The sequence below is a fragment of the Temnothorax americanus genome, unplaced genomic scaffold, assembly GCF_048541705.1.
Source record: "Temnothorax americanus isolate GAGA-0224 unplaced genomic scaffold, ASM4854170v1 Scaffold144, whole genome shotgun sequence".
Taxonomy (NCBI): Eukaryota; Metazoa; Arthropoda; class Insecta; order Hymenoptera; family Formicidae; genus Temnothorax; species Temnothorax americanus.
In genome coordinates, this window is record NW_027509280.1 from 48,909 (window position 1) to 62,889 (window position 13,981).

At 33.9% G+C, this 13,981-nt stretch overlaps 1 protein-coding gene and 1 long non-coding RNA gene across 9 annotated transcripts in view; both read left to right on the forward strand.

The window, feature by feature from the left end:
* Positions 1-13,981, forward strand: part of Ack-like (activated Cdc42 kinase-like) — a 216,777-nt gene that overhangs the window by 27,239 nt on the left and 175,557 nt on the right. The window lies entirely within an intron of this gene.
* On the forward strand, positions 182-4,884 carry LOC143894846 (uncharacterized). Its single transcript, XR_013256184.1, has 3 exons — positions 182-664; positions 734-896; positions 976-4,884. It is a non-coding gene; the product is annotated as an uncharacterized LOC143894846 (long non-coding RNA).

The following is a 13,981-nucleotide window of genomic DNA, read 5'->3' on the forward strand; positions in this document are numbered from 1 at the left end:
ACCGATTATTGCCTAAAAAGTGTACAAGTTATACATGTAATCTTATATGTAGAACGTATTGTTACGTCCGGACGATCGTTCGGACGTCGGGGTGGGTTAATCAGTGAGAAAGAGTGAATTGAAACCTTCGCGATATTGTGTGAGTGCCTCACATGAACGAGGAGAGACGGTAAGTCTACTATATATATATATATATATATATATATATATATATATATATTTCTTCTTTAATTTTTGACTGGGTTGGTACTGACTTCTCTAAGTATCAGGCGGATTTTTTGCGTTAACGTCTCGATTTTCGTTATCTTAGGTAACTGTGGGTCTTGGACCATGGCACTCGATTGCTCCCGATTTGCAACGACCGGTGATTCTACGCGAGGATCAGTTTTTACTGTCGGTGGCGGAACGGTGTTTAGCACGCGCGGATCGAAATCGCCGCCGGAATAATAGGCTCGTTGTAGCCTTTTCAGTTGATGAGCACGTCCCGATCGTCTGGATCGCACCATTGATGAAAAAATGTACCTACCTTGGTAACTTGCTGACCTCCGAGTACGTTATATAAGTATATAGTGACTGGTTCAACTTCCTTCCTCCATCAATCGCATGCAAGCGTGTGTGTGTGCGTGTGTTCTTGCGAGTACGCGTGTGTGTAAGGACCCTTACGGTAACGTGCAGGCAGTCGTAATTAATATATATATATATTTTCGCTGATTTAGATTAATATATGTTATAGGAACAAAGAAGGAACAGAGGAATTTAGAGAACGCCCTGAGAGAGGCGCGCATCTGTTTAAGGAGCTGTCACGAACGCCCTGAGAGAGGCGCGCATTGACGGAAGGATCGGTTGAGAACGCCCTGAGGGAGGCGCGCATCAACGGGTATCCGGTAGAAATCAGTGTAAGATAAAAGAAGGATAAATCTTTATGTCCGGTAGAATGAGTATTTATTAATGCTGATGGCGTGTCGTTTATTACAGAGTATCCGGCAGCATGACGCGTGAGAAGGCACCACGATCTGTACACTCCCGCGGCTATGTCCCTCGAGCTCGCAAGGCTCTCGCGGCTAAGTCCCTTCGGACGACAACGCTCTCGCGGCTAAGTCCCTTCGGACGACAACGCTCTCGCGGCTAAGTCCTTTCGGACGACAACGGTCTCGCGACTAAGTCCCTTCTCGACTCGCGGTGCTCTCGAAATCGAAATGAAACTGAGAGAATCTGAGGGAATCTGCCTGGCCCGTCTTGCAGGGCCCGTATTTATACTACCCGGTCGGTGGCGTCCGGGGTAAAGGGAATATTGTAATCACGCGAGTACGTGAATTTATCACGTGAAACTCTCTGTACACCGTGTTATTGATCGAGAGCGTTGCGCGTCGGTCCAGACTACGAATTGATTGATCGATGACGAATTTATCTAATTATGCGAATATTATTTCCACGTTCCTTTATATTGTTGCGGTTATATTTTACACTGTTGCTTTATATAATCTGTAATAAATTTTAAGAACAATACTGATAATACTTAACACTATTATTAACAGGCGATTTACTTAAACCTACGAATTATAATAATATCAATACTGTCATGAGTCGTAAATTATATATACATTTATTCATGTGTAACATTGAACGGTGACAATATTAATATTATTATTCGTGCATCTACTAATTCTTATTTCTACGCAAAATACAGTATCTATACGTGCAACCTACTCTAAGCGTAATTTTACAGCAGTATCAGTGTTGCAAGCAATATGTATGTCGTGTCGTTTACATGCGGCCTTGAGATTTTTCGCGGTTCGTTACAGTATTATTGAAGAAAGGTTGTTTCGAATTTGGCGAAGATTGGTGAATGGGTTACCGATTTCTGCCTAAAAATATATAGGGTAGACCGAGGCAAATCGGATTACTAATTAGTACGATAAAACAGCTCGTGAAACAAAGCACTAACAAAAATTGTCTTAAAACTTATATTGATCCGATTCGCTTTGGTCTACCCTAAGTTATTTGATGGATAGAGTATCATTAAAGGAAGATTGTTAGTGAATTTGACAAGGATTGGTGAAGGGATTACCGATTTCTGCTTAAAATGTGTATAAGATGTACATGTAATTTTATATAGAGTATTATTAAAAAAAAGTCGTTTTGAATTTTGCGAGGATCGGTGAGAGGGTTACCGATATTTGCTTAAAAAATGTATAACGCTTTCTGCTTTTTAATAATACTCTATATAAAATTACATATATAACTAATACATGTAACTTTTAAGCAAAAATTGGTAACTCCTTCACCGATCTTCGCCAAATTCAATACCTTTCTTTAAAATGATACTTTATCTGTCAAATAACTTACACATTTTTAAAGCAGAAATTGGTGTAACCCTCTCAGCGATCCTCGCAAAATTAAAAACAACTTTCTTTTAATGATACCTTATATATAAGATTACATGTATGACTTGTACATTTTTTAGGCAAAAGTTGGTAACCCCTTTACCGATCATTGTCAAATACAACACCAATCTATCTTTAATGATACTCTATTCATAAAAAAAAGTGTGCAAGTGGAAACTTGTACATTGCTTTCTCATAGTTTTTAAGTGTGCAAGTGGAAACTTGTACATTGCTTTCTCATAGTTTTTTTAAGTGTGCAAATAGAAACTTGTTTAAGTGAGCAAGTAGAAACTTGCACATTGTTTTCTTATAGTTTTTAATTGTGCAAGTAAAAACCTGTACATTACTTCCTCTATGAGGAAGCCAAATTAAATATCTACTAATAATTATACATTAAAAAAAAACAGGCTTCCTCATAGAGAAAGCAATGTACAGGTTTCTACTTGAACACTTAAACAAGTTTCTACTTGCACACTTGAAAACTATGAGAAAGCATAATGTACAATTTTCCACTTGCACACTTAAAAACTATGAGAAAGCAATGTACAAGTTTCCAGTTGCACACTTAAAAACTATGAAGAAGCAATGTACAAGTTTCTACTTGCACATTTAAAAACTATGAGGAAGCAATGTGCAAGTTTCTACTTGCACACTTTTTTTCTATATCTTCATATTTTCATAATTTCTTTACCATTTCTTTCGAAACGTGAAGAGTCGAGAAATTAAAACTATGCACGAAACTCGTGTTTCTAATGCCCCTAAATTAAAAGAAAAAAAATATATTTACGAATATCTAATTTTTTGCATGCGTACTATGCACGAGACGAGAGAGACATACACAAAAACATTTGCGTCAATATATGATGTAATAAATTATTAGTATTATTTTTGTTCTCGTTTTATAATATATCAATGCACTTAGATATGTACACATTTTTGCTATATTGACAAATATTGTACATGTCCAAGTATTAGTTTTTCTACTTCAGCGGCCATAAACGCAATGTTAAATACACCCAGGTAGCAGAGTGATGTCAAATGACGTATTAATTCCGTCTTATGACGTTCTCTAACGTCATTAAGACGTCTTTAGACGTCATCTTGCTACCTGGGCAGTCAACTTTAATCATATCTCGGAAATTAAACGGTAAATCGAACCCAAATTTAACACACATACACGTATTAATATCTAAATTAGTTTTGCTGCAAGTTTAAGAAAATCTGGATTTTTATTATTTTTTACCCAACCACCTTAATGAGTGCAACTGTACTACATAAATGTTCGATTTTTCCATCATTTCTCTCAATACTAGCATCTTTCAAAGTATCTCTCGTTCAACTATCACACTAGCACCATCCGCGAGAGCGATTTCGCTAATTATTCACTTTAGGGGACACCACGTCGATGACTTTGAACTCAACATATGTTGTCAAGGACATGACTCTGACAATGAATAACTTTTTCTCGTAACTTAATCGGCGGTCATTGCTTATTTAAAAATTGTGAAGAAAAAAGTTTGAGAAGTATAACAGATTGTGTCAGTGCTAAGGGAAGTAATTTATTGATATGTGCGTATTGACAGTACACATGTAGGCGGTGCTACCGCTCCTTCCCCGTACGCAGAGGTGGGTAGGGGTGGATTCTTCGGTTCGCGTGAAAAATTGAAAACGCGAATTGTACAAAAATAAATCTTGTTTTGCCCTATTGGGATCTGACATGGAGGCGGGGCTTAAACAATATGACGTCTATCGGAACACAGTTTCGCACGTCAAGCCTATACAATGCCACGAGATCTGTGTACCTTTCAGTGCTTTCACTTTTGACCACCAGATGTCATGGCGACAAATGTCAGATCCCAATAAGCAGGCCGGGATGAGGTGGAGTGAACCTCGCTTCGATTCACTCCATTTTGTCTCTACTTACAGAGCGAAACAAGGTCCTACATGTATATTAATATACAGAGTGTATCAAGACGATACAGAGCGGTACGGCGGGTTGCCCATTCGAGCAGGCGCGCATGGTCGTTCACAATTGCGTTGACTTCGGTGCATCACCTATAATCACTCGCATATCTTTTTTACAATAAAATGGACTTTGTAGCGCCCGAAGTTGCAATACAATTGTGACGGATTTGCGTAGCAGTAACATTAAAACAGAAGTCGAGATGACAATACAGGTTATGAAATAAATTTTATTAAGAAAACGAAAGACATTTTCTCTCTTACGAAGAAAGCTCGTACCATAGTCCATCATAATCATTATATATTATAATTTTATTACTTAAATTATTTTTTGCACACAATGTTTATGCACAGGACAAAAGTCAGCAATTAGTATATATGTGTGCAAATTTAAATTATAAGTCGGCGAATAAATTTCATTCAATGTAAGTTTAAATAATGGCAGAAATCACCATTAACAAATTTTACAATATTCATTTTGTTTAATTAATAAATAATTTATTATTAAAATTGATAATCAATTTAATATATCAATAATAATGAGCATTATATAATTTTTTATATAAATGATGCTGCTGCATCTTAAAAATCTTAATTTTAAACTCATAAACAAGAGGTTTATTAGTATAAAATATGATACATTTTAAATATGATGCTATATATATAATAAATAGTTTATATAAGTAAATTATTCTAATATTTAATGAATACTTTTTAGTAATAAATTCCTTGTAGATTTAAATTAGATTCAGTAGCATTATTTACATAAAGATGCTTATTAGCATCAGTATATTGAATTAATTATTAATGTTAATGATGAAATATTAATAATCTGAAATAAATGTTGTTAGACATAAGATTCGCTGATAATCGTTTTTATCATTATAAATAACGATGGAAACGGTTATCAACGGATCTCGTGCCTAATAACACTTATATTTCAGATTATTAATATATAGATATATTAGGGAGAAGGAGAGAAGGGATGATAGGCCTCTCCGGCAGTTCTCTCGCACCCCCGACACTCCACTAACCGAATTTTATTGTTCGGCGCCAGACGCGTGAATTCGCGTCCGCGAAATTGCGAGAAACTAAAGAGAGAGACGCAAGGCGAAATAAATCGGTGTGCGAGGAATCGGCTAGCTCGACCTAATAACAGAACGCGCCCTCAGAAAAAATTTCTAATAACGAGACAAAAAATATTCTTGACATGTTTAATCTTATTACAACCTGAAATAGTATAAAAATAAAACAATATTGAGATTAAAAATCAATAATTCCTATTTTCTTCTATTATAAAAAAAAAGATTGTTTTTTGAGTTTTTTTCAATTTTTTCTACCCCCCCCCCCCTATGCCACATATAATTCTTTAAGATTTGGTTGATTAGTTTTTTAGTTATATAAAAAACACAGTGTAGTGTTAAATGTTAATCTCCTTTTAAGAAGGTATGAAATTGATGTTTGAACTTTGCGAAGCTGACCGAGTGTCGAGCGTTTATTTTATAAATGACTGCATAAGTTACTGATTTTATTTAACAGTAGTATTTCATGGATGACGAAGAAATCTATTATGATTTTACAAACGTCGGTTAACTTTAAAAAAAAACCTTAGTTTACTCACTATTCATCTCTTTCTAAGGGGGACAGTTAGAACATCTCAAATCTCAATAATTGAGATTTCAAAAAATGATGTTTTAAAATAATAAAAAAGTGTGCAAGTAGAAACTTGCACATTGTTTCCTCATAGTTTTTAAGTGTGCAAGTAGAAACTTGCACATTACTTTCTCATAGTTTTTATTCTATATTATTTGTTAGTTTTTAATACTCTACTACTATTATTATCTGCGTGACTGCTATGATTTCGAAGTATTTGTGAGTTTAGTTTTCTACCAGTATTATCTTGCTCATCAACGACGCCTTCCGCGCGTTTACTAAATTAACGTAATTCTCCGCTTATTTTTGGCGTCCGCGTTACTGCCATTCTTATTGTTCAAAACTTGACGCCCGTGTTATCAGCTATCTATTGCTTTTTCTGATTAATGAAAGCCAAAATGGCCGCATTGTTTTTCGAAAGTTATTCTACAATAAATGTTCCTTTTTATTTGTTAGCTGACTGAGTTAATGATTTGCGTGTCACCCCGCCGAACATCGCGTTGCCCTTAATCAACCCCGCCACCCTCAGAAAAGATTTCTAGATACAACGCTATTACTCTTAAATCTATTATAAAATAGGATTGAAATAGGGCCAATTATATTTAGTATTGAAACAACAATATTTTAACCTTAAATAGAAAATTTCTTAAGTTTAGAATAAAATATTCTTGATACTATCCCTCTAACTTTCTCAGAAAGATGCAGATAGAACTTTGTGACAATCCTATAATATTCTTGATTCAATAATAGACAAATCTGAAAAAAAAAATTTATTCTATTCTTGCAAAAAGAGAATTTGTAGATTGTTAGGAATCTATTATATTATTTTTTCAAGATCCTTTTTGTGATAGAATGAAATAAAAGTATTTATGAACAAAAACAGCTATTATTTTGTAACGTTTTATTATTACGTTTTTATACAAAACGTATGATTTTCGATTATTTTTATGATTTATGATTTTACACTTATGATCATACAAAACGTATTTGATAGAAAGCCGTTTTATTCTCCTTGAAAGATAAATCAATGGAGAATAAAACGGAACGGAACCAATCGTTGATCATTAGCAATAATTCTGATGTTGATGGATAGCCAAATCTTGAAATTTTAAGTAATGCCATTGATCAGTAAAATCAATTTTATAAATATGGAAATGAGTATTAAAATGTACTGTGGTAAGTTTCTTAAGTAAAAAATTTACAGTATTATCTCTCTCTGGATACAGATATTGTATAAATATAACAAAATTGAGGATTTTTACTTCTTTCTCAATTTACAACAACCAACATGCCATTCTCATAATGAGAGTCATTAATTTAATCCATTTAACAATCAATATTCCATTTTGCAAATCATATATCTTCAGGTAATATATAACGAAAACTATAGAAAATTCTTTTACCTCAGTCCTATATGGACAGTCTAAACGGATGAAAATGATATTTTCAAGGATAAACCTCTCCCAGCCAGTAACCGACAGCAAAATTTAAGTTGGTGCCTTTTATAGCTATAGAATAAGATCAATTGATTCTGTTGGCAGACGAATAGGCTATTTGTTTTCCTTCTCTATGTTTAGCTTCTATTCTAATACATGATAATGGCTCAAGAGGACCTATTTCAGGAATAATATCTGGATAATAGATATTTAGATGCATCTCAGGCGTTTCGCGGTGCGCGGCCGTCGCGCGGATCGCGCTATAATATTATGGCTCTAACATCGCGCGTTATGAAACAATATTGAGATTAAATCAATAATTCCTATTCTTTTCTCTCGAATAAAATAAGATTGACTTAATATTTTAAGACAAGAATATATAAATTTAAGCTTATATATTCTTGTGTTTAGACTAATCTTCACACGACATTATAACTTATAACGTTATAACGTTATAACTTATAACTTACAACGTCGCGTGAAGATTAGTCTAAACGCAAGAATGTATAAGCTTAAATTTATATATTCTTGTCTCAAGATATTAAGTCAATCTTATTTTATTCGAGAAAAGAGAATAGGAATTATTGATTTTTAATCTCAATATTGTTTTATTTTTATACTACTTCAGGTTGTGATAAGATTAAACATGTCAAGAATATTTTTTGTCTCGTTATTAGAAATCTTTTCTGAGGCTCGTTCTGTTATTAGGTCGAGCTAGCCGATTCCTCGCACACCGACTTATTTCGCCTTGCGTCTCTCTCTTTAGTTTCTCGCAATTTCGCGGACGCGAATTCACGCGTCTGGCGCCCAACAATAAAATTCGGTTAGTGGAGTGTCGGGGGTGCGAGAGAACTGCCGGAGAGGCCTATCATCCCTTCTCTCCTTCTCCCTAATATATCATATATTAATAATCTGAAATAAGTGTTACTAGGCACGAGATCCGTTGATAACCGTTTCCATCGTTATTTATAACGATAAAAACGATTATCAGCGAATCTTATGTCTAACAACATTTATTTCAGATTATTAATATTTCATCATTAACATTAATAATTAATTTAATATACTGATGCTAATAAGCATCTTTATGTAAATAATGCTACTGAATCTAATTTAAATCTACAAGGAATTTATTACTAAAAAGTATTCATTAAATATTAGAATAATTTGCTTATATAAACTATTTATTATAGCATCATATTTAAAATGTATCATATTTTATACTAATAAACCTCTTGTTTATGAGTTTAAAATTAAGATTTTTAAGATGCAGCAGCATCATTTATATAAAAAATTATATAATGCTCATTATTATTGATATATTAAATTGATTATCAATTTTAATAATAAATTATTTATTAATTAAACAAAATGAATATTGTAAAATTTGTTAATGGTTTCTGCCATTATTTAAACTTACATTGAATGAAATTTATTCGCCGACTTATAATTTAAATTTGCACACATATATACTAATTGCTGACTTTTGTCCTGTGCATAAACATTGTGTGCAAAAAATAATTTAAGTAATAAATATAATTAAAGGTCAAGCTCGTGTGTGTCAAATAATAAATAGGTTGCCGGCCAATAACGAGCAATGTTAGACGTTAAAATTCAAAATTTATTAATTTAACATTACAAATGGTACGTTTCGGCAACACTGTGCCTTCCTCAGCCAATTTTAACAATTAATTGAAATGCCACGAATCATGTGTCAAGAGTAACAAATTTCCACATCGAAATTTACATACAGATAACATTGAAATCTAAATTATTACATACTGATGAAGTCCTTAAAGTATTGATAAGGTGTATACTTGCTGAACAAAAATTCGGAATCGTTGTGTATCAATCTTAATTAAACGTCGAATGATAAAATCCATGATTAATTCCTCAGTCGGCAGTGAGAACGAATCGAGTCAATCTGTGATTTTTTGTCCGTCACAAACAAGAGTCGATAATTACGATGAAAGTGTAAATGAGACCATAGCAAATTCGAGTTAGTAAAGTTTTCAGAAAGAACTGTATCGTGTCGAATCTTGTGTGTGACTGAGCATTTTCGTTCCGTGTCGGAATCGGTTGACAACAATGATGTAAATAGACCAATGTTTAACTCCCTATGAGTTGTTACTAAGTTCGTTTAGGATGTTAAAATAAGAACCATCCAGCAATTCAGTGTCCTTATTGGAATTAATACCATTTTTTTGTTCTTTGATGTGTATCATCTCTGATATTAGTCTCTTGTAGTAATTCGTTTCGAAATCTAAAATCTCCGGGTTGTTCCAATTAAAACTATGATTCAAATTAAATATATGTTCTGTAATGACTGAATGTCTGGATGGGTCCAATTTATAATTGTTTCGTTGATTCTTGTTTTCAGTTGTCGCTTTGTTTGCCCCACGTAAGAGGCGTCGCAATCATTACATTTGATTTTATAAATTACATTGTTGTTCGAGCATAATGCATTGGTATCTTTATGTGTTTTGATAAACTTGTCCAATTTGTTGAGGACTCTATACCCTATTATATGTTCTTTTTTATCGAAAAGGTGTGCTGTTTTTTCAGAGATGTTGTTAATGAACGGAATAACAATAATTTTCCTTCTATTTTCTTCCGAGTCATTATCAACATTAACATTAGTGTCAACTCTATTCGCATTTTTGTTCTGCTTAAGTTTACCATCGAATAATGTCCTTAATCTCATGTTAATTCTCTTAAAGATCAAATCTATAGGATAACCGTTGTTCATTAGTATGTTAATACACAATTTTATGTTCTTTGCTTGGAATATAGGGTGGGACAATAGTATGGTCCTGTCCACTAAACTGTATATCGTGCCAATTTTATGACACTCTGGATGGTTCGAATAGTAGGATAGATATCTACCAGAGAATGTATCCTTGTGATACCAATCTATGTGGATAGTGTCATTAATAATATGTAATTTTAGATCTAAAAAACTCAACGTACGGTCATTTTCATATTCGATTGTAAACTTCAGCCTATCATGGTAATTATTAAATTTATCTAGGATGTATTGAGCCTTGTCACGTGGAATCGACATAATTATGTCATCAACATAACGAAAATAAAACGGCAAATTGAAACCAATCGATTCCAAAATTGTTTCCTCTAAATCTTGCATAACCATGTCAGCTATAATTGGGGATAATGGAGATCCCATGGGAGTACCAAAAGTTTGTTTGTATATAGCGTTGTTAAAGTTAAAGTATGTGGATGACAAAATTAATTCAATGGCAATTAAAAATTCTTTTTTCGGTATGTTAGTACCTTCTCTAATATGTGACCATCTTTTTTTGATACTCTCCAATGCTAGATTCAGAGGAATATTTGTAAATAACGAGGTCGCATCTAAAGATATAAGAATATTAGAATTTGAAACTTTCATACCAGAGAGCGTACTGTATAGGTCAAAGCTATTATTCACATAACTTCTTGTTTTTGGTATGTTATCAGAAATAATTTTTTGTAAAAAACTCGCAAGAGGATATAAAGCTGTGTCAATTGAAGAAACAATTATTCTAAACGGATGATTAGGTTTGTGTATTTTAGGGAGGGCATAGGCTTTAGGCAGTGGTGCGTCGCTGGAATGCATTCTAAAATATTCTTTTTTTGAAATATACTCTTTCTTGAACCATGATTTGAGTAAATTGTTACAGTCATTCTCAATTTGTTTTGCAGGATTTTTCTTCAAAATTGTGTAAGTATTTTTATCCTGTAACATGTTCTCCGTTTTTTGAATGTAATATTCCTTGTTTATGGCGACTGTGATGTTGCCCTTGTCAGTATGTAATAATTTAGATTTCAATGTTATCTGTATGTAAATTTCGATGTGGAAATTTGTTACTCTTGACACATGATTCGTGGCATTTCAATTAATTGTTAAAATTGGCTGAGGAAGGCACAGTGTTGCCGAAACGTACCATTTGTAATGTTAAATTAATAAATTTTGAATTTTAACGTCTAACATTGCTCGTTATTGGCCGGCAACCTATTTATTAAGTAATAAAATTATAATATATAATGATTATGATGGACTATGGTACGAGTTTTCTTCGTAAGAGAGAAAATGTCTTTCGTTTTCTTAATAAAATTTATTTCATAACCTGTATTGTTATCTCGACTTCTGTTTTAATGTTACTGCTACGCAAATCCGTCACAATTGTATTGCAACTTCGGGCGCTACAAAGTCCATTTTATTGTAAAAAAGATATGCGAGTGATTATAGGTGATGCACCGAAGTCAACGCAATTGTGAACGACCATGCGCGCCTGCTCGAATGGGCAACCCGCCGTACCGCTCTGTATCGTCTTGATACACCCATTGTTTACACACACAACAACAGTGTCCACAAATTTTATGTTTATGTCCTTCGATACCGATGTTATAACACTTATATTTTTCGGGTAAATATTTAGTATTAGGGAGCCACCCCCAATTTCAAATATGGGGATAAACATCCAATTTTAAAATATGTTGTCAAGGTCATCACCTCGATTAATGTTGTGAAGGTTTTAGTTGGGGGTTGTTGCTTAAACAAAAAAAAATATAATGAATAGTATGCGTGAAAAAGTGTGTCAGCAGTGGGCTCCACCCCCCAAAGACTAACTTAACCCAACCCAATTGTTGTGTGGATGGACCACATGTAGTGGCACATGTATGATCACACATACAGTTTTCCATTCATACAACAATTGGGTTGTGTTAAGTTTGTTTTTTTGGGTCGAATCCCACTACTGCATCCACGCATGCACTTTTTTACCCGTATAACATTCTTTTGTTTTGTTCAAAAACGTGTCGAATAAGTTTAATTTTATCAATATTAGAGGTGAAGAGATGTGTAAGTTTTTTTTTTAAATTATTTAACTTTTTAATAAGCAACGATTCCCAACTAAAACCGTACAAAACATTACTCAAAGTGATGACCTTGGCAACATATTTCAAAATTATGAAAATTGGGTGGCTCCCTAATATTAAATATAACGTTTATAGCGTATGTAGGTATGTAAAACACAACTCTGAAAGATAACTCCTTTTATTCAAAAGCCCTTTACACTCGCTCGTGGCTTTTGCTCTTGGCGCGCTTACTCCCTCTGCTCTCTCCCACCAGGGCCATCAACTTCAGATACTACATGTACTACAACCATTCTTCTCTCAAGAAAAAGAAAATCAAACTGGCACAGTGACAACTGTGCCGCAACCAACAACGTAGAACTACGTCTACTGTCACTAGTTTATGTTAAAGTATTCAGCGAAGGACAGTTGACGTAGCTTTTCACTGAATACTTTAACATGAACTAGTAACAGTAGACGTAGTTCTACGTTTTGGTTACGGCACAGTTGTTACTGTACCCGTTTGATTTTCATTATATTGGCAATTTTTTTCTAATTCTATTATGTTCTTCAATATTTTCTACTCCTATTTTATATATAATTTTTTAAAATTTAGTTGATTAGTTCTTGAGTTATATATAAGCGAAAAAAAATGTGCAAATTTCTAATTTCTAATTTGTACACTTTTTTATTATATTGGCTGTTACGTATGTGGATTCTCAAGAATTGAACTCCGTGGTAGCTTAACTAATATGTATTTGATATATAGTACAATGAGATTGGTGAGCTCTGCTTGACGACCACAGAACGACTGACTCGATCCCCGCTCTTACTTACATACCTTTGAGTCGTTACCTACGTTTCGCATACCTACGTTTCGGGGAACTATACCGGAATGTACATACTCCGTTGCCAATACATCACAACTTCCTCCTCGTTCAATTAACGCTCTTACATAGGTTTCTTTAAACGCTCGGATCTTTGCAATACAGTGCTCGGTTGCTTAACAATCTTTTCCCTTACAGTGGTCAGGTTATCGTTGTTTTTAAAATGAATTATCTGATCGACATGTCGTTTCCAAATTCTCCTAGGTGCGACCTCGACTTCAAACGTTACCGGTGACAACTTCTTTATTATTGTTCCTTGACTACGTTTATTTCCACGTATACTAAAATCCTCTACCATTACCGTGTTGCCAATTTGGAAATCAACATTTCGATTACCTTTCCTACTCGCTACCTGTGCCAACTGCTTTACCGTTACATTGTCGTTTACATCTGGCTTTAACAAGTCAAATCTTGTTCTTAATTTTCGCTTGTACATCATATATGCGGGCGTTCTACCTGTCGAGCAGTGTGCAGTCGATCTATAATCAAACAAGAAGAGGTTTACCGCGTAATCAAGTGATTGACCACTTTTGATAATTTTATCAACTTTGTCTTTAAACGTTGCAACAAAATTCTCCGCTGCCCCATTCGTCGCTGGGTGATGCGGTGCTGTAAAACTTTAATACCGTTATTTTTACAAAACTTTTGAAACTCTAAACTTGTATATTGAGTACCGTTATCTGTCTCTAGATGCCTCGGCAACCCAAAACGAGCCAAAACCTTCTTGAACTCTTCGATTACTTTTGGCACTTGAGTACATTTATGCATGTTAATAATTTCTGGTCACTTGGAATGAGTATCGATA